Here is a 19966-nt window from a genome sequence, read left to right on the forward strand (position 1 = left end):
TCCATGCAATATACACATGAATACTAATAGAATACACATAGAATACTGATAGTTTCATTACAAATAATTTTATAAATTTTGGGGAAAAGAAGATAGTTAATTGACCGGCAATAATATTAAAAAAAAACTGTTCATGGCGAATAAAATTATACAATACGTTGAACATTTTGTGTTACTAAGTGCCATCGCGGAAGCACAAGATTTAATTTAAAATTTTTCTAATTTTTGTACCATATTGCTGTCCTGTTCCAAAGAGAAACGCAGTCTAGCAAATACAGTATTAGCGTCATTTTTTATATTTCTATCAAAGGCAGAACTTTGAACTTCATTATTAAAATGAAGTAATATATCTACATCTAGATATATCAAGTTATTTGTTATATAACTCCCACTCAAAAAGGTTGTGAAACTTGTACCTGGAGAAAGTAAGGTTTTTTTTTTTTTTTTGCTAAGAGACCTGTAACGAAATTAGTGATTTTATTAAATGGCTTATTTGCAATGAGCAGGAGTGTTTCGTGCCAACATATATTTCATGATTCGACTTGCACCAGAAACAGTTAAATAATTAATATCAGCCCTGCAACTAGTTTTCGCAATAAAGATAGTGCATATTTTTCAACGTCATTATGAGGAGTAATATTGTATTAAATTCTGTGTCAAGGTAAAATTAAATTGAAATTAAAATCTTGGAAGTAAAAAACCTGAGATGTTAAAATAGACCTATGAAAATTCTAAAATGATTACAGTTTATAGCAGTAATATTACGAATCACGAGCAAGAATTTATGACATGAAGGGATAAAAAAAAAAAGCTTCAAGTAGGCTTGAAAATTGTACAGTCACGCAACAAAGAAGGTTATCCAGTTACACAGACTACTCGTGAAAATGTTGAAAGTGCAAATTTTGGGTTCGTTAAAACAAACATTAACCATGAGACTAATAGGATGGGAGTTTAATTACGTGAAGTAACAGTAAGAAATATCTCGGGAGAACATTTTCTTTAACTGATTACTCACCTGTTGTCTAGACTTGCTCTGAAAGGCTTTTCGTTCTTTCCAAAACGGACAATCATCTTGAAAGGACAGTTTGATAACATGATATACGAAAGTGATATTTGGTTGCAAATAATTACAAAAGCCAAGTATATAGCTTTCCAAGGTAGCTAACTATCTGGGAGGGAACAGTCACTTAACATGTATGAATAAAAAGTTACTATATTTAATAAATGTTATGTTTCTCGTCTTACTTCTTATAACCACACCCAGTTTAATAATATGCCATAGAATGGAAACGTGATATTTTTCTCTCTTTTTTTTCCCCCCTCTCCGTTGAAGGACTACGACCGAAACTAGACCTTGTGATCTAGTTTCAGCTGGAAACTTTCAAGGGAATATCCAGTTCACAATTAACCGTATTGTCCTCAGAGGTGTTTTAGGTCACAGAAGTTGTTCCTATATGAAAAATAAAGCATCTACTACGACTCTTGAAGGGTAACATAACATGTTTTAGGTCACTAGTGACCTTTTGTATTTCAGTAGGAGTAGGGTTTAACAGACGCGTTTTGAAACTAGTAAGAGGACGGAACTTCTTTGGCTAAGAGCAGCTGAGTTATCGACTATCTTCAGGACAGGATTTCCTGTAAAGCAGGTGAATTACTTTATGGTGCTAGAGTTAGTGTTCGAAAGATGCTGTTCTAACGACGTTCTTACTCACGCTGTGCTTCTTGGGAAGATGGCTGGAACGCTGTATATAAATTTGATCTGATCTACTTTTATCTTTCTTGTTTTGTTACGGAAATTTCTCTAGTCCATTATACATTGCAAACATTTACGACCTGATGACCAAAAATTATATTAAAGCAACTGATATAGCCACAAGAAAAAAACATATCTTAAAATCCTTTAGCCCCGTGTTTCATCAAATTGTAATCATTTGTTCTTTTTCTTTTAGGAATATATAAGAAGACACAAAATCAATTATTTTTTGTTCTAGGTGTTTATCAGAACTTTCCACCCCCCCCCCCTGTATGCCACGGTGGATTTCGAACCCTCAGCCTGTTAGTTGAAAAGTGGAGAGGTTATCCAACTTGTTCAATCCAGCCTGTTGTGTAATTGAATTACAGTTCTCGTCTTGTTCGTTCTAATTAGAAGCAATGTTTCTTTGTCTATTTGAATTATTACTGTTTTTGGTAATCAAATTGGCCATAAGATATTCTTTGCTAACTAATGACCTATCCGAAGGGTATGCGTTCAACTCATGCAGATGGTCCCTGATGACCTGCAGATACATTCAATTGAAACTTATTAGGTTGATAGGACTGCTGGTGTGCGTGTGTTCTTTTTTAAATTATTGGCAATTATGTTCATTAATGTTTAATTTTAGGGTGTTCAAAATAAACGGCTACTCAGTAGAGCTGTGAGAAGAAAGAAACAAACGAATTCGAATTATTTATCAAACTACCAACTCTGGTACAAACTGTTAATGACAAAGAACAGGTGAACATTAATGAAAGCAAAATCAGTGGTGCAACTTCGTAATGTGAATTGCGCTTTTACTATTTATTTATTCGTTTTTTTTTTAATTTCAAAGCTGGAAGATCAACAAGGGAAAAAAAATTCAGGCCCTGCTGTCTGCTGTCATAAATGAAATGTTTTGTTGCTCTAAACACCATATTCATCCAAGCTTAAAAAACTTTTCGTCGGCTGTTATAGATCTAATATTGGAAATCATTAGATTTCCAACATTAGATCTATAACAGCCATTTCGCTTTAGCAATTTTATAGCTATAATGCTAACGCCGCGTGCATTACTGATATAATGAAAATAACTGATCGCTAAGTTATAAAAAACAGTGGACACAGTTAAAAAGGAACAAACGGATGCTATGTTTGGTGGTTTCAAAAGCAGATACAGCATTTAAAAAAAAAAAAAAAAAAACGCGTGATCCTTTACAATCGTAAATATCATCGTCTAAAAGGATAATGTCAAAAATCATATTCTACATTCAGTAAAACAATGACATCACCCGAGTCGAAAGAATACAAGAATACCCGGTCATTATGGATTACTTTTTGAGTCTCATGCTCAGTATTTTCACCTACTTCTTTATTACTTTACATATATCAGGTTATCATATTTTAACTTTAAAACTGATATATCTTCTCAGAAGTTCACAACTTTGTATGTAAATCACTCCTAAAAATTTGCACGTAATAAATTAATCGCTGTATAAAGTGATGCACCCGCCAACACCTAAAAAAAGAATTCTCTAAAGCTGAAACATTGCCATATACTTTATGATTCATGAATAAATCCTCTTATGACTTTTCATTCCCCCCCCCCTCCCTCAAGAAAAGAGCGGATAGCACTACTTTAGGGGTAATTTTTTCGGAAATCAGTAGACAGACTATCCTCGCTTCTCACCATAACCAAGAATGCATTCCTCCTAGGACGTGCGATAGGATAAGAAAAGATGTTCCTAATCCTGGTTATTATATATATGTGTGTGTGCTCCAGAATCGATTTTATTTGGAAGCACGATTAAAAGGAGTGTTTCTTTGACAGAAATAAAAAAATAATAAAGATACCTAGTTTGGGCGATGTGAATAGCTTGAAAAAGTTTCATGTTTAGCCCTTAGAGGAGAGTTTCAGAACCAGGTAAAAATGAATACCAATAAAATAATATAAATTAAAAAAATTAATAAAAGAAAAATCCTTAGTCCTTCCACCTTATTAACGCTCTATAAGTTTACGACCTTTAGTGAGTGGGAGTCACATAAAAAATAGCTGCAAAAAAAGACTGAGTAATGTTGTAGTATCTGTAATGGGTGACTAAAGTCATACCAATAATGATCTTTCCTTCTGTAGACCTAGCGTTATCGGGGTGTGTGTGGGGGGGGGGGGGTCTCATATAGCGACGTAAGCGTTTTTTCATCACGAAAAGATTAACCGTCAGTCAGAGCAGTATTTAGGTTTGTATGACGTCAAGATACATCGCAAGACGAATCTTGTCTATGACAAGAGAAAAAAACTTTTCATTTGAAGATGAATTAGCCGTCCTCATGGAATAGTAGTATAGCTACCGCCACCTACACCTCCATGAGGACGGCTAATCAGTAGTCGCCAAAGTGGTCGATATCGACCCCCAGGGGTCGATATAACATTGTTAGGGGTCAATAGAAAAATATAAGACATCATTGTACGGGTAATATTTAATTCGGTTAACTTGGATTACCTCCATCCTGAATGACAACGCAATTAAGAGTGAATCGTAAGAACAGTGACATGAATAAGACCTGTAAGATGGAGCAAGGTCGTGAAAATAGTTATGGAGGCAAATGAAGTAGGCCAAAATGACGTATTTACCAATAAATGGATGTCTGTGGTTCCCGCCCGGCCGGCGCGAGATGGCAACACGTGCGCGGTTGCTTATTTACTTATACGCATTGGATCCCAGTCTCATTTTTGCCATCGACATAAAAGTGAGCGTTAATGTTCTAAAATTCATCAACATACATATTATAATTCAATCGTTATTCATTCACGAACTAAACTTCTCTATGTTAAAGAATTGAGAAGGGCCGGTAGTGATACCAGTGATATTAATATCACTAGTAATACCAGTGATATTACTAGTGATAGTAATATAATAATATATACTATATTATACATACAATAAACACTAACTATAAAATAAAACAAATATAAAAACTCACATAAGCGTCTTTTTCGCTTGTCCTATTATAATTACGTAAAGTAAAATAGAGGGGGTCGATAAAACATCAAGAAACTCTTGAAGGGGTCGACGGTCAAAGAAGTTTGGCAACCCCTGCTCTAAATAATCCTCTTGAGATGTTCACAATAATTTTAAAGTTAACGCTTGACTGTTATCTCTTGAAAATAATCTCCGATATAAGCTCTGGTATAATAGAAAAGCTTCGTTTTATCTGAAGTTGAAAGCGTTTGGCAAGGGACCAGTCTCAAAAGATCCCATTTTGTTAAATTCTCGAAAATGAAAACAAACGTATCACTCATACGCACGCGGCTTATCATTTATTTTCCCTCGCGTATTATTAAAATAATAATAAAACGGAGGAAATGATAAAATCATCCTTACTGTTATCTTGACACGTCCTTCTCATATATCAGCGTTTAGTTCTTTCTGCTGTACCGAAAGGATTAACTGGGCTTAAGAGCCAAAAACTTCCAGATAAGAGTAATGAAACTGAAATCCTCTACCTGCGATAATTTCACTATTGCAAAGCTTTTGAAAATATTTATCAACTAAGTTACATATTACATGCGGTAACATAGTTACAGGTATTAAGATATGTCAGTTGAACATCGACGCCATACGAAATCATTGATAAACAAAATACGGCTTTGAAGTACAAGAATCAAAGAGCCTAAACAGCCAGGAATCGGAACAGTGAAAAATTAATAATAATAATAATAATAACAACAACCTATAAAATATTTGCTTCATTCTGTTTATTTAGTCACTTTGGCATACTATACTCCCCCCCCCCCACACACACACACCACCACAAAGCTGACTGAATTTAATCAAGGAATTTAGAGATTTTCAAGAATCACAAACAAAATTATTTACATTTTAATAATTTTATAAAAAATAATTTTACAGACAATTTTTTTTAACCGAAAGCAGGATGAAATCTACTTGCGATTAAATCGTTAAAAATACATTCTGTTAACTGAAGGGCGAAGGACTGAGAACATTTTTTAAATAACAATTGTATACATGAAAATTTCTAAAACGTCTAGTATATACAGATATTGTTGGATAGGTGGTTATAGTTGGAGAAAGAAGGAAAATTAATTAGATTGTAACTGAGCCTCCGTAGCTCAGTCGGTTTCAACGCTACCCTTTAGTTGGAAAGACCTGGATTCGAATCTCGTCTACGACGAGAAGAAACTTTTCATCTGAAGGTGAGTTAGCCGGTCTTATGTAGCCGTTTGGGAAGGGGGACAGTTGTTAATGACAATTCTCTCGTAAAAGTCTAGCAAATTCTCTCGCTTTTATAACGCAATTATAAATGTGGCATATTTCCACACTGGCCAAAGAACAAATGACATCGCAGATAATGTAAATAAAATTAGGAGAGTAAATTTAAGTTAAGAAAAGCCAAGTTTACTTGGTCAGCAACAGGGTCTTCAATCTAATATAGTTTATGCTATGTTGCTATTGCCGTTTGGAATTACGGCAGAAGCAACTAAGGTTATGGGGCCAGTGTATTATTATGTATATTAATAGCATGTGTTCTCTTGGCAGATTTGCCTGTCTTGCGAGATTAAAAGCCCGAGTTTCCTAGAGAAAAAAAATAAAATAAAATAAAATACCGCCTCCATATAAGACAAACTAACTCAACTTCAGTTTGCAGAATTTTTGTTTTTGTCTAGAGATTTTGACAGTAATTTAATGACACTAAGGTACAATGCCTTCAAATTCGTGTTTCCCAACACAGAGCAAACATGTATATTTAACTACCCTTCCATTTTCCTTTCTTAAATTTTAATGATTTGAGACCCATGTGCACCAAGTTATGCTATCACCCTAGCATGCGGCGCTATGCTCCAACTGACTCGTTAGTTCAATACTCAAGTGTCTCCATGGCGGTGACGAAACCAGTGGTTTCGTCATGCATCACTTTAGTTGAAAGACCCACAGACTTAATGTGTACCTACCTTGAGCGAAATTCTGCAATGCAGGGGAACTTGCAGGCTTAACAAAAACTCTCAAGGGCTTACGAAAACGCACACTGTCATGATTTAAATCCTATTCGTTAGTAAAGAAATTTCACAGGAGTTTAAGCAAAGCTAATTTAGCTCACATTCATCTTATTTTAAATCATAACTGTTTTCGAAATTTTATCCATTTGATTTTTTTTTACTTATATATAGAAAAGCTGTCAGTGTTCTGTTATTTTTATTATTAGTTCTCATTTGTTTTATTTTTCTTAAGAAATATAAAAGCAGCAACTCTGTCTCGCTTTTCTTTTTACTGCTGTTACCATACACTTTTATATATTTTTATTTCATTTATCTAAATGCATCAGTGCTGTTTCAGAATATTTAGAAAGGTGTGTATGTAGCCTGTCATAAACTATGACTTGTATTTTTCTACTTACCTTGTTAGGTTCTAGCTAGGAAAATTCTACTTAAGTAAAGAACGCTTAGTTGCACGCGCAACCACACACACACACACACACACACACACAGTAAAACCTTGCTTTATGACGTTGTGTCTAACCGCTGCTAATTTTGAAATACTCATTCGTCATCGTTACTGGCAATTTGTCAGTCTTTTTCTTTTAGATCTGACAGAAATAGGTGAGCAGTTCACGTGAATTCAAATTTCTCTAGAGTTAAAAGTGCTAATTTTGTTTATGCATTTTTTTTTTTAATGTCAACGAGAATTTTACTTACAAGGCTGTTGAATGTCAATTAAAATACTGACTTTTTTCAGATCCCTTTCGATATAATCTTTATACGAAAAGTTACTAATCAAGCTCAATAAGGAAACTTCTTTTCTTGTAAGAAATCTGGTAATTATCCCAGTAAAAAGTGATAAATGATTAGTTATTTACTTTCAAAAGTAATAATATAAAAAGTAGGATTATTATAACACACACACACACAGCTTTAAAACTCAAAGTAACTGATGATAATACTGTTGTTTTTGCTCCGTTGTTATCAGCCCTATTTCATTCAACACATGTTTTGTACATCATTCCATCAAGACCAGAATCAATTCCATCATAAACAATATTGGGAGTTTCTCTCCGAGAAACTACCTTAGACAAACGTCCAAGTTTTATAGGTAATTCCCGTCGCTTTTTCGATAAAATTCTAAGATTGCCCTCTCCCCACTTTTTATCTTATGAACTTTTCACATTTAATATCGCGTAGTACAGCCTCAGTTATCTAAGTGCCAATAAAATTAAAGTATCCATGCATCCTTCCTCCCCATACACAACACACCTTCTTTCAATAAACTTCAGAGCTTTCTTAGGATCTTCAGTGTTTTCATTGGGTCTATCAGGCTCTTTTCAACTTCGCACCTGCACTAGGGTTTCGTGGAGTGAAGCCATTGTCTATTAACTGCATGTCGATTTGCTTGTTTTGCAAAAAAAAAAAAAAAAGCTCGTTAGCTGGAAAAACCTAACACCTTCTTATGAGGCCGGCTAACTCACCTTCAGATGAAAAGTCCTTATTCTAATTCCTTCCAGGAGGATGGTGTGAGGCGTGCATTTCAGGGTTGGAAAGATGCGAGTTCAAATCTCGTCCAGTTCACGAGGAACATTGATAAATTGTATTTTCATAGGTTTTTCAGTTTTCCAATCTTAGAGGAAAATGACAAAATCTTTTCTCCTGAAAATAATTTTTTTCCCCCTCCCGCGAAATAGCGAAGTGGCATGCGCAGTTGACAAATATAAAATACATGCTTTTAAATACCTTAGGTTATTTATAAATAATCTCCAGCCCTAACAAGTAAGTAGCAATCATAATCATGCAGTCCCATTTAAACGGTCTACTGTACAGTGGAAAATGGTGGATTGTAAACTTTTGAGTCTAGATCAGCAGTTCCCAACGAAAGCGAAAGAGTTTCCTAGTAGTCATTTCAAAAATTTGTGAGATTCCTTGTTTACTGTTGACTTTACCACCTGGTTCTCTATTTATAATTCGTTTCTTTATTATATAAATTTTTCACTTTCATTATTTTTCATTTTCAATAAATGATTAAAAATATGATTTTTTGATTATCGCCCCCCCTTTCTAAAATGCGCACGAGTGACGCTATATTTATTTTAACAGAAATAATTTCCACTCTGATATGAGTTCTTTCTTCATTCCAGTGGGGAAAAAAATATTTTTTAAAAAAATATATATCTATTGTTGCGTAAATGCAGTTAAATACTTGGAATGCGTAATTTGTTTCTATTTATAGACGAAGGTATTTTACTGATAGTGATCAACAGAGTCAAAAGAAGGACGTCGGACTTATATAAAAATAAAAAATAAAATAAAATAAAAAACTTTGGGAATCGACAATATAATATTGTATATTTCTAGTGTAATGAATAATATCCCCTCTTCTAATTTATGATTGCAGAATTCAAAGCAACATCAACTGGTATAAATTAATGACATTCAAGTAATAATCGAAAAGACAAATGTTCTTTACATTCTTTAAATACTCTAAACAAAAAAAAAAAAAAAAAAATCAGCTAACGCCTTTTTATTCCCGTATACGGGGAGTAAGCGAGGCCATTTAGCCCTATCTAACTTTTGGAGACTGAGTGGGCAGTTCAATCTCCACTGGTACCAATCAGAGATAGATGGCCCAAGGCTATCACTAATTAAGCGGTACTCAGTGAAGAGAGACGGCTCAAATGTGCCGCCATCTCGTGGTCCTTACCCCTAACACAATATATTTAATGTCTGAAATAATGTGGGTTCTACGGTCGATTTTCTTGAGTTTACAGGACGAAAAACCCGAGTTTCCGGGAGGAAAAACCTGCTTGCCCGTGCCAGAGATCGACTAACTCGGGAATCGGTCGAAAAAAGGCTTAGAAAAATTTCCTCTAGTCGCCGACTAGACTCGAAACCAAGTCTTCCTTCGTGCGGTCAAGCGCCGTGGTTGGCAAACGCCACATCCACTGAGCTACACAGTGGATATTAAAATATTATGAGAAAGAAAGTTATGATACCATTATACCATAACAATGAAGATATTCAGAGAAAAGTCCGTGTGTGTGTGTTGATCTCTATCATCTTAATTAACATCTGGTCTTCGTAAATTCGATCTTTTGGCACACAGAATCATGAATTGCCCACTTGTCTGAACTGAATAAATTAGAAGTTCAGAAATCTTCTGGATCTCCACGACGAAGCAAAGTAGAAATGATTTTTACAGTCTAAACAGGAGGGTGAATGAGCCTTTGAAAAAAAAAATCAAACTAAGTGTAGTTATTTAGCGATATCAACATTTCTGAAACTTAAAAATGAGAGCAATGGTTTCAGGAAGGAATGGATGAAAAAAAAATTAAAATTTCTTATGTAAAATTTTGTTAGAACGCCGGCCTGGCTGGCCGAGTGGTTAGCGTATCCGCTCTCCAGCCATTTCAAATATTTCAACTTTTATTGATAAAAAATAATCTATTTATACATTCATGGTGGAGTTTTCAAAAGAATTACAAATGTCGTTAATTTTCGGAAATTAGAAAGGGAAAGAATGACAGGATTACTGAACGAGTACTCAATAATTATTATTGCCTTTCTGATGCGGAGTAAGTAAATATTAATTAAAAAAAAAACAACAACTTATATATATCATTATCGAATAGTAAGTGATCGGTGCGGATGCTTCGAAGGATCACCAGTGTTTACGACTATGGGAGGAAACAACAGCCAAGAGCGTCAGGGCTTGTCGTTAATTAAAACTTGATACAACGAACCCAGCACTCGAACTATGAATGAAAATATTTACAAAAGAATTGTTCTTGGACTCAAAGTTCATACGCGAAAGGCTGCTGCAAGACCTATAGCACACTAGTCTGCTACAGGTCTTGCACCACACCAGTGTCGAGAAAGAGAGAGAGAGAGAGAACTAGTCTGGTAGAGTCTGTTTTTTTTTTTTTTTTTTTTTTTTAAATTTAAAATTCTGATGTCATAAAAAAGTCGCAGCGTGACATATCTGAGAATTAAAAATGGTACCAAACAGTGATGCATACCGTTTGTGGCCAAAAATGCCTGCACAGATAAAATATAATGACAGGGGGAGAAAATTAATTTCGAAAGAGCCGTTTAATTCTCAGGAGATTTTTGACACATTTCTCCCGGTAGATTCCACAAAACATCAGAATAGAAGCGTAGAATCAGTTTGACCCTTGGGAAAAAATTCATAATACACAATTCCATGAACGTCAAAAATCTCAGCATGTATGTCAGATTGGAATGAATTTGTCTGTTCTTCTTTGAGCCAGGAGATTTATTTTAAACCACATTTTCTTATTTAAAAGAGGGAAACTTGCACTTTAATTGCGAAAGCAATTAAAGTCAAGTGCTTGTCGAACATTTAATCTGGTTATGAATAAAGAGAGATATGCATCTCTCTTTATTCTACTATTCATACCATAATCAGCAAAGAATTATTGTTCAAAACAGTACCATACTTTGATTTCTGCTTGATGTTCTATTTGAAGTACGAAATTTCATATCATTTTAGAAATTTCATAATTAGCCGCATTTTTCCCCCCTCATTTTTCAGTCCTTACAAAAGAGGACGGAAAGATACTGGACTATTCTGCTGAAATCGGAACCTCGGGTCACATTATTAAAACAGAAAAATATTGTTAATTTATGTATTGTAGATATGGCCTAAATATTTAAAAGAGTTCATACAAATAATGCATAGATTTAAATAAAATGCTTGTTCTATATTTCCGTAACACTATTGAAAACGACTGGTTATTGTATTGGAATTGAAAAGCCAGCAATAAATATGGACATAAAGAGTCCTATCTTTAATTCTTAAGCGTGGTAGCCTCGTATTTCTTAAGAACAATATAAATTTATACTTCACAATAATATAAAAAAAAAAAAAAAAACTTATGAAGAACAATATAAAAATTTCTTAACAATATAATAAGAATTCTTAAGAATATTTATTAAAAATGAAACTATGTTCTTCTATAAATTAATTCTGGCGAGAAAGCCTGCATAAAAATAAAAAATTATTAATCTAATACTTTCATTAATTCAATTAATTTTTATACACACACGCCATCCGATATAAAGCTCTACAGAATAAGGTCTTAACTAGGTATTTTTACGGCAAGGAGAAAAATTCTATTTTTATTTAGAAACATTTTCTCCAAAAATAAATAAATAGAATAAAAAATACGTTCAGTATTGATAATTAACAAATATTTTTACTGTTTTTTTTGCATAAATTGTATTCCTCCTGACCTTTGCTTCTTTCAGGGCATTTTTTTTCTTGTTCTACCCCAGTTACTACTATTTCGGCCTGACAAGAACTGCAGATCCTGCATGTTATGAAGTGAGTGATGACTGTCTAACAGATCAAAATTGTTCCACTTCCCATGGGGAAACTTTATTGAAGTATTCAGTGTATAAACACCAAAGAAAAATCCATAAATTTTAATCAAGCATTCAGTTTTTTAACAAAAAGAATGTTCAGAATTGAATTGATTGCCTCCGATTGAAATGATCAGGATTGCATCCATGAATCGACGTTCAGTATACGCAAAAGAACTGATGGGAATCGTCACTCAACAGCGAGAGAACGTGTTATCGGTTTTTGCCATGTACTTGGTAAGATAATATATGTTAGAAATAACGATTATAAACTGATTTGTGCTTCGGGAATAACAAACACCTATTAAAACGTTTACATATATCTTAAAAGTGGCATACTAAGAGACTTTTTGGAGTTCAAGAGATGCTTTGTCATCACCCTTGGAGACCTTGGCTGTTGTTGGATTCCCTCAGAACTTTCGTTTATTCCACTTGAGGCGTATGGCAGCTATGCCTTTTAATATAAACTTTAAAATTAGGCATAACCTTCTCCTTCCATATATGCTGTTTCTAGTTCAGCAAGAGAAAAATGAGATTAAGTTAAAAAAATTCTCGTCAGGCACTGATTTCCATCTCATTCTTCAGTGGAAGAGAGAGCAATCTAGTGAATCTGAACGATACTAAAGCAGTCTTGTCTTTTTTCTCGTAAGAAAGATCTCACTTTTCCTTAACTTTGATGATACTCATATCCCCAGTGTAGATCACAATTACACCTCTAGCTTTTTCTGACACAAGCACATTGCATCCATATCCTTAGCTTCCAAAACAATTGGTGACCTCTTCAGTTCAAGACACTACTTCTCAAATCTGAAAAATAATTGATGCTGTTCAGAAAAGATTGGTCCATTCAAAAGATTACCCCTCTCTTGAAGACCCACGGCATTCACTTTTTCAAATAAGGCACTCTTTTGTTATAGATTTGACCTCTCGTGTGTGGAGTTAATCTCTTTCTCTCTCATCCAACAACAGGTTAGGTTTATAGGCAATTTCAATGCAGCCAGCTTGCCATTCCTATGCTGGACTCCCTAAGAAAGACTGTTTTGTATCTGTACGCATTTGTATACGGAGATGGTTTGCCTGCTTGTGGGATAAAACACCCGAGTTTTCGGAAGGAAAATCCCTTCCGCCACCGTATGAGATTAACTCGCTTTCAGTTGAAAAGTCCTAATAAAAGGTTGTCTGCAGCCTACAGGAATCGAGCCATGGTCTTTTCAAAGGGCATCTTCGTTACCTGACTGAGCTAAGGAAACTCTATATATAATTTTTATCATCCTTAGAGGATGATAAAATATATATTAACCTTGCCTTAAAAGATGATTTTATCCTTCTAAAAACAGATATCTGTAAATATCCTTGAATGATTTATAAACATTACAGTAAAATTATAAACTAATTTAATTTTTTTTTCGGTAAAAAAATCCTATGGTCTACTTTAATTGTCTCTCAGCACAAGCCGATCGTCACCCAATGGTTGTGAAATACTAGCGTACAATATTTTTCAACGTAGTACGACCTCAAAAAGAGGCAGGAAAATATGTGGATAGAAAGGGAGATGGATCATAATCAATACAGGTGAATTGTGCAACGTATTCGACAAAAACAGAATAGCGAAAGAATGCATTTCTAACAACTTGAAAACAAATGAATTAACCCTGAAATGGAGCACAGCTCAAATATTTATGCTAGTGATATCCTGCCTTAAAAATATCATTCATTACTTATGAAATTAAATTATTGATTTAATTATAATTTAATTTCATAAGTAATGAATGATGTTTACAGAAACTGATTGTTATTATAAGTTTTATGTTTCTAGTCTTCAGGGGAAAAAAAAGGTGGAATTACTAAATTGCCTATTGTATTGCACAAGTGATTATTTCACAATGTTTATCCTACTTTCATTTCCTCTTAAATACGCTACATTTGTTGTCATTAAGTTAACAAGGTCGAAAGTGAAATTTGTTTTGTAATTATTTTCCGCTTCAAATGATCTATTTTCCCTCGCTACAATACTAGCTGTGTATTACAATCACAACCACCACCACCTATTGGTGGTTATGATTGTAATACACAGCTAATTAATTTTATTGTACCTTCTTTAGGTTTTATTCCTAATTATTAACAATAGTTATGTCTAAAATAAATTATAATACACAAACAAATGAAACAGCAAGTACTTAGTTTGTTCTAATTTCAGAAAACAGATATAATGAAATATGTGGTGCATACAGCGCCATGATGTGCGTGTCGTGGCCGCTCTCTCCATGAATCCTTGGACTCTAGGAGGTACCATGTAATAATAATAATAATAAGTGAATAGTATTAAATAATAACTGCCGTTAATACTTGTCGTATCGGATCTCCAACCAGCACGCCGTGAGTTCGAATTCCGCTGTGGACGTGGATGTTTGTGATTATCTTAAGGTAGGAGATGAACTTTATCTCCCCACTTAGTGGTCTGAAGAGGGTTAAAAATTTACATTTGGTTTCTAGAGCAGGGTATCCGGATTATGTACAAAATAAATAAAAATGCAAACAAATATACAATCCTTAGCCCAGCTGCAGTACTTATGTGCTGTAGGTTTAAAACCTTTCATGGGTGGCAGTCACGTTAAAAAAAGTATTCGAGCGATCTGCAAATAACAAGAGACTACACAATTTGGGATTTAATCTCCTTCAAAGTTAAATTCCTCCATACGTTGCTCCTCGTTTCTGTTTGGTTTGTAACATTTATTGAAATCTGCACTCGGGATCGCAAAAAGGGGCCTCATCAGATTGTGTTTACTAGCATAAATTCTTTTGAATTGCATCCGAGGTCCCATCTGCTATCATAGAGAAAGCATGTATTTCCATTGACAATGAATTGTTTTAAACAAAACACATTTAATGTCTCATATCTGAATAGTCACATGAGAAAATATCTTCCACTATTGGGATTTTTTCTTTCTTGTATGTTAGTTTTCTTGTCGGGGCAAAAGGATAAGGAGAGTAGGGAGAATATCATTCCCTTTACCAAAATAAGTATGAGAAAGTGACAGTTGTGGCCACAACAAAAAAAAAAAAAAAAAAAAAAAAAAAACCTTCTCTGAATAGAGGTGAGACAGGAATTTACTTGATTGAAATGTGTTGCATGTTAGTCTCTCCCATGGCCAAGGTCTTCGGTTAAAACTGAGTCAGTCGAGCTCACCTATACTATCTTGTGTACAGTTAACCGTCCGTTATTTTCACATTTTTGTCGATTTGTTTGAGTTTGATGGCAACCACAAACGCGGACCACTTGCAACAGGTTCTTCCTTCTTTAAGTTGACAAAACCGCAGAAACGGATTGTTATTTTAACAATCAGTTTCTGCGGTTAATGACTTAAGTATGTCCCATAGCAGCATCTCCATACTGTTTTCAGTAAATCTTATGTTTTTGTATTAATCTGCATTAATACAAAATTACTCTCGATCTTCGTACAGATCTATAGTAATTTCTATTACTAATAAGCTAATCAACTAGTTGGTGTATTGATCCAAACATTTAGCTAAATTATTAATTGGCTCAATACTGCGATCAGTTTGCTTAAAAACCTGCTCAACCATGTTACACTGTAACGAATGTAGTATCGAGCTAGAGTTGTCATCGAAATGCATTCATGCTTTTTCAACTAATTTCATATTTATTGCCACACTCCTGTTTTCCTTCTTGTGGCATTCTGGTAATTGTTTCCACTTACTTGTTCTGACTAATGAATTTTTTTTTTTAATCTCCTTAAGTGAAAAAACTTTCATTAGTCAGAACCGATAAGTGGAAATAATTATCTGAACTTTGCCTTGTAATGCTTATTTGTCTTCTCTGTCATTTGAGAAGCACAGTTATTGCTGAATTTTGCGCATTATTCTCTTCTCCGAAATGTGTCATAATCAATACAGGTGAATTTGTTGGTCTTTGTTAGATTCGTTTCGCAAAATGCGTAAGCATTATTATTTTCGTTTGCCCATCCGTATAATTCCGGAACTCTGGTTGGAAACGAAAATGAATCAATGCGGGTCAATTTTCGTTTTCCTGATATCATTTTTACTGGTGACATTTGGCAAATGTTCTGAACTGATATTAATAATCCCACATTACTGGAAATATGGAATTTAATGAAATTTAGTATTTATAGTACATGTTAAAATTGTCGCATTGCTTCAATTTTGATTTCATCATTTATAGTGGCAGCATTAGGCAAAACAAAATTATATGTCTAGAATGCATAAGCCGGAAAGAGTTAACGAGCCATAAATTTCAGCACTATAACTTTTGTCAGACTTGTTGAAATGTTACAAAAGCACCACTACAAGATAGAGTTCTTTTAAATAAAATAAATCTGTCAGACATGATGGGTCTTACGAAAATAATGGAAGTATCAATAATTAAAAATTTTCAAGCTCTTGTAAGCAATGATAACAGACTATCATTGTTACATGGAGTAATATTTTGCTGTCTACGCCTAATTCAGGACTGCTTCATCAATGATTTTTTCCCATCATAATTCAATTTCATTGGCAAAAATATTTGAAATGATAATTATACCATCTTGGCTCGATGGAACTTACTAAAATTTGGTATTCTGGATCACTCTTAAAATATATCCTTTCATTCGGACTGTTTCATGCAAAATCGGACACAAGAAAATTATGTTTATATAACGACACGTCACAAAAATGAAATAATGTCACTGTAGATAAATGCTATTGCGACAGGCATCTTTTACTATTGCATTCATTTTCTTACTTGTTTTATAATATAATATAGGAGATTTACTTCTGATATTTAATACCGAATGTGTCGTTGTTTCTTCAGTTCTTTTGTTATTTTAATGAGATAATACAATAGCTTATATTTTTATGCTTTCAATATGGGCTTTCTTACAAATAACTAGAAGTTATGTAATTGTTAACAGTACTAGTGTGAGGGGTAGATGTCACAAAAGGGGGGGGGGGATACACCTCAGGTGTATCTCCCTTCTCAGCAGGTTCACGCCACCAGACGTCATGATTTAAAACTGTCTCTTACTGAATTAATGATCATTACTGACCTGAAAAAAAATCGGCCACTATGAAAAAAAAAAAAAAGTGGTAAAATAATCTTCAGAGACACAGGGTGGTGGTGGTGGGGGATCTGAAATGCGTTTCGCTTGAAGAAACACCATCATTATCGCTAGGGAAACCATTTGGTTGTCTAAGACCGACTCTGATATCAGTGTTAGACGATCAGATGAGATTGTTGCTAAATAGCTTAACGTCATACTATTTAAAAAAAAATTTATTTTACCACATCTCTGGCGCAGAAATACTTGACATGCTTCTTTGCACAACGGGAAGATCCAGAAATAAATTTGGGAATTGAAAGGGTATAAAGGCAACAGTATCTCAGACACTTATTATTATTATGGAGAGTGCTAGTCATAAAAGTTTTCAATATTGGTATTTTATTTGTAGAATTTCTATTCTACGTGTGTGTGTGTGTGTGTGTGTGTGTGTGTTTACACAATTTTGAAAGAATTTAAGGGTACTACTTGAGCACCTCTCCTTGACTGTCACTCCCTGAAATTAGTTCCACGAGCTAAGAAAGTAGAACATTTCTTACAACTTTTCGGTTATCAGCTGCACCTTGAATCACACTGCTATTAAGTAAGCTATCTTCATTGTATTTTATTTATATTTTATTTTTATTTATTTTATTTAGCATCCATATGTTACTTAGTTTACCTACTTTAGGTTGTAACTATTTCCAGACACACCATCGCACACTCATTATTTCCGCTAAATTCTCTTTCATTCTATAAATGAATCAAATCTAATCTTAAGGGGCATTAACCTGCACTTCCTTTAATGAAACTTCGGCTCCAGTCTGGCAGACCTCTTTCTATATATATATATATATATATAAACTGTTTACTTTGACAAAGCTTTCTCTTTTATTTATTCAATTATTAACGTTGTACAATAAAGTAAGGACGTAAATTATTACACGATATTTCTTTCATTTAAATGTATCTTTGAAAAGAGTCATTAATTATGCACGCAAACAACGTGTTGAACTATTGAAAATCGGGTCCTTGATAATAATAATAATAATAATGCAAAACGCTCCATGCCGAATTTACCGTAATTTGTTTTGCTACTAATATGGGTAATGTTACACTGTAAACGACACTCAATAATTGTACATCCGACTAAAAAAAAAAAAGCTTGTTAGAAACTACATGAAGAATATCACGAAACATCATTGATAACTTAAATACGCAAAGTTTTTTAGTAAAGATATATTGATTCGCATCAAGCAATGGCAAATGCCCGTATGTCAATTTGTACATTAATCGTCTTTGAACTTCGTTTTAATTGTAAACAGCGAATGATGATTTGTAACCAGATGTCATTAGTTGCACGGAAAGTAAATGCACGTATACAATATTCACCTTAAGCATGACAAATATAAGTTGCATATAACATGCACTCAAGTGCTCATTCCTACCTGACAACAGCCATCTCATCGATCGATGCGCCAGCAACCATACAAGGCATATGCAATCCGTAACTGAGAAAACACACAAAACGCTACTCTGTGCGTCAAAGCTACTGTCACTGACAGCAGTAAGAAGTTTATTCCAGTAATCCTTTCTGTATTACACATACCTTTAGAAGAGAACACGATTTCTATATACTGCACCTAATCCCTTCTACTGACTTTCTGTTCACTCATTTTAGCCAAGTGATATATTTGCTGGACACCACCAGTCCTGCCACGTGCGTCACTCACGCAACAAAGCAACCAGCCAATCGCATTGCTTTACGCTATACAATAGGAATACTGGGTTCTCATTAATACAGCCACGACTGATATCACTTGTACATTGGATAATATATTTATTGCCGTTTAACATGATCGAGAATGAATGATAGTTCTTCTTACAGATGAATGAAAGAAAGATAGTGAATGATTTAGTAGGTCAATTATTGTAACTCGTGCGTTTAACGATTGAGAGTTCAATATTGGCACGCAATAGTAACTGATAACAAGGAATTTCATACTTGAGTAGAAAAGGAAGGAAAAAATATATGATAGCCTTGACCTCGGAACACCTTAACCAAAGTAAAATCTCCAAGAAAATTGTAGATTCTTAAAAAAAATAAAAATAAAAAAAAAACACTTTTTTATTTTTATTTATTTATTTTTTTAATAGTGGTTAAAGTATTAGAAAAGTTGATTAAAGACAAAATTCAGGAGTGGGCGGATAACAATAGGATATTGTATGGGGAACAACATGGCTTTGTGAAAATTAGGTCATGCTTCAATAACTTATTCCCTTTTTATAATAGGGTGACAGTTGACTTGGATGGAAGTAATGGTTACACGATCATATTGTTTGACTTCGCAAAGACGTTTTATAGGATACCGCATGAAATTCTGATTCATAAATTACATATTCAAATAGGTGTGGACATGAAGATCGTGATGTGGATAAGATTGGTTGCTGGAGAGACACCAGATAGCACTCTATACAGGTGCACAGTCCTGTAGAAGGCCTGTGACTAGTGGTGTGCCACAGGGCTCTGTACTTAGGCCACCACTATTTAATTTGTTTGTTAATGATGCAGGAAATGACCCGAAAGAAAATATTCTTCAGTTATTTTCAGATGATGCAAAATTAGGTACAGCAATAGTCAATAAGGATATTGATATCTTACAGGATGATTTAAAAAGCAAAGAGGAATGGATGCCAATTTAATATGGCAAGTGTAAGGTTGTGTATTTTGGAGTGAAAAGGTTACCACCTGTGTGCCATATTGATGGGACTGTAATCCAGGATCTTGAT

At 34.2% G+C, this 19966-nt stretch overlaps 1 protein-coding gene across 2 annotated transcripts in view; it reads right to left on the minus strand.

Annotated features, from left to right (window-relative positions):
* The window catches only part of LOC150097508 (uncharacterized), a 98615-nt gene extending 79750 nt beyond the window's left edge, over window positions 1-18865 (minus strand). Inside the window, exon 1 of one of the 2 annotated variants that reach the window (XM_090407777.1) lies at window positions 18625-18865. The gene's annotated coding sequence lies outside the window, so the exon portion shown is untranslated. Of the gene's footprint in view, window positions 1-4714; window positions 4866-18624 lie in introns of those variants that run through there. The other variant, XM_090407778.1, reaches the window with a different exon arrangement.
* Window positions 18866-19966: the final 1101 nt, after the last annotated feature.

The sequence above is a fragment of the Typopeltis vanoorti genome, chromosome 17 (genome assembly GCF_054136105.1).
Source record: "Typopeltis vanoorti isolate ZY-2024b chromosome 17, IOZ_Tvanoo_1.0, whole genome shotgun sequence".
NCBI lineage: Eukaryota > Metazoa > Arthropoda > Arachnida > Uropygi > Thelyphonidae > Typopeltis > Typopeltis vanoorti.